General features: G+C 48.8%; 1 pseudogene; it reads right to left on the bottom strand.

Annotated features, from left to right (window-relative positions):
• Positions 1–2500, bottom strand: part of LOC124224044 (large subunit ribosomal RNA) — a 7418-nt pseudogene that overhangs the window by 2422 nt on the left and 2496 nt on the right.

The following is a 2500-nucleotide window of genomic DNA, read 5'->3' as shown; positions in this document are numbered from 1 at the left end:
GCCTATCTGAGCTGAGCCCATAGTTAGCTCATACAGAATTTTCGGTATGAGAACAGTTCTTAGTGCCCACAGTCGCTGTTGCGGCTTCAGCGGGGCCTTGGACATACGTTCAAGGTTAGGTTTAAGCCGCTCCAAGCCACTGTTGTGCACACGACCTTCAGGTGTAAATGGCACGCCAAGGTACCTCCATTCATCCGTCCTCTTCAGCGCTGGCAGGTCTCTACCGTTTATCTTGAACTTACACCTTGCGTCAATTGCCGTCTTCTTTTGCTTAGGTACCGTTTTCAGTGATACAGTCAGACATTTACTAGCGTTAACTTCTAGGCCACAGCTGTAAAGATATTTCGATACTAAGTCGAGCAGCTCTTGTAGCCCGACCTCTGATGATGCCATTAGGTACATATCATCCGCGAATGCCGCCACGTTCACCTTGAAGCCATCCAGATTGACTCCAATCTCCTCTGGTATGATTTGGAGGAGACCATCTATAACGAAGTTAAATAGTACTGGTGAGAGTGGATCTCCCTGCTTCACTCCACAGGTGGGATGAATTGGCCGGGAGGTCCATCCTCCATGTATTAGTGAGGTGCTGCTATTTTCGTAAACCTCCTCGATATAGTCTATCATAGCTTCTGGTAGGCCTTTGGATCTCATAATAGCGACAAGGGCTTCAAAGGAGACGGAATCAAATGCCTTAGCTATATCTAACGATGCGAGAAAGAGCTTCCGATGTTTCGCTCTGTGATAACGTAGTACCATATCCATTAGGAATATATTATCACTGCATCCGTCCGTGTCCCGAAAAGCCCTCTGCCTTTCATCGAGATGTATTATCTTTAGTCTGTTCGCCAGGATTTTGTGGAAAGTTCGTACAATAACCGACGAGATAGTAATTGGCCTGAATTCTCCGGGTTCTTGAGCATCCTTTTTCTTTGGAATAAGCACCGTCTTTGACAGGTACAGGTGTTCGGGTAATTTACCACACCACATGAAGATGTTAAAGAGACGCACTAATATCTCCACCGGAATTGCTTTCAGAGCTCTTGTGCTGATACCATCAAGTCCTACCGCTGTTCTTGTAGGTGGATATGCGGCTTTAACTTCTTTCGCCGATATTGGTTTCCATAGGCTATCTTCAGTTCGTATAGGGGCCGTAACCGTTGGGGCAAGGCCACTATTTTTATTCATGACTGCACGCCAGTAAGGTTCCATAATATCCTTGTCGATAAAAGGCTCGTCACCGATTTGGTCACTCAGGATGGTCTTGACACATCTAGATGGGTTCTTTCGCCACAGATCTTGTACCTTGGCATATTCGGCTCTCCTGGCTTGCCTCCTATTTACAGCACGGTCACCCTCTCTCGAAGCCTTTGGTTGATGATCTTTCGGCGGGGGTAAGATTTCACGAATATAAAGAGCAGTGTTTATGAGAGTACTCTCCTTTGGTACATTAGGTACGGCCCAGCAGATCTCATTCAGCCGTTGTGTTTGATAACTCTCATAGTTGAGTGGTCTCATGTCTTTTAAACAGCGCGCTAATTCGTCCAGTGAGGTGTTCGCTGGCCTTCCTGAAGAAGGATCAGGTGCCAAGACATCGTCTGACTCGCTGTTCTCTTCGGCTTCCGCCCGGGCCTGCTCTGTCAGCTCGGTCAGGAATTTTTGCACTCTCCGTTTATGACTAGGACGCCTCCTGTGCCCCTTTATGCTTTCGATCGTTCTTCCAGCGCCAAATATTTCCTGTATCCGCTGGTTAATGTTCATGACTTTAGACTCGCTCTCAAACAGTATCTTTGCTTCACGACGTGCCATTAGCAGCTTCTCTTCATCCGTCCATCTGATTTTAACATTCTCTACTTCCAGTTTCTTTGTATCATACCAGTCCGGGTGTGCTTTGCATTCATGAACACCCCTTCCTCTGGTGGTTTTAAAGGTTTTATAGCAGCCCGGAAATCTGCATGCTCCGTCGTTCTCGCTTACGTTCCGATGACCTTTATCTTTTGAAGTGCTCGGAAGGTTGAGGTTTGTTGGGTCGGCTGAGTCTGTGGACTCGCCGGACTCTGATTCCATCCGAGGCTTGTTTTTGGGTTTCACGCCAACAGTTGAGGGTCGAGGGGGTTGGCAGCCCCCAAGACCCTGAGATAGCCACCGTACTCGGCCGCCAGTAATTTTACTGACGTTGCCCGACTCTCACCACGAGGAGGTGTACGGTTGGCACTTGGGCTCCGAGGCTAAAGACGTTCACCAAGGAGTCCTTAAGAGAGTCAAGTTACTCCCGCCGTTTACCCGCGCTTGCTTGAATTTCTTCACGTTGACATTCAGAGCACTGGGCAGAAATCACATTGCGTCAACACCCGCTAGGGCCATCGCAATGCTTTGTTTTAATTAGACAGTCGGATTCCCCCAGTCCGTGCCAGTTCTGAGCTGACCGTTGAATGGCGGCCGAAGAGGACGACGGCAACGGCGAACCGCCGCCGAAGCCTCGCAGCAAGGAAGATCCGCG

This window comes from Neodiprion pinetum, unplaced genomic scaffold (genome assembly GCF_021155775.2).
Source record: "Neodiprion pinetum isolate iyNeoPine1 unplaced genomic scaffold, iyNeoPine1.2 ptg000056l, whole genome shotgun sequence".
NCBI classification, from domain to species: domain Eukaryota; kingdom Metazoa; phylum Arthropoda; class Insecta; order Hymenoptera; family Diprionidae; genus Neodiprion; species Neodiprion pinetum.
The sequence above is the reverse complement of the archived record's forward strand: the minus strand, read 5'-3'. Positions and strand labels throughout refer to the sequence as shown.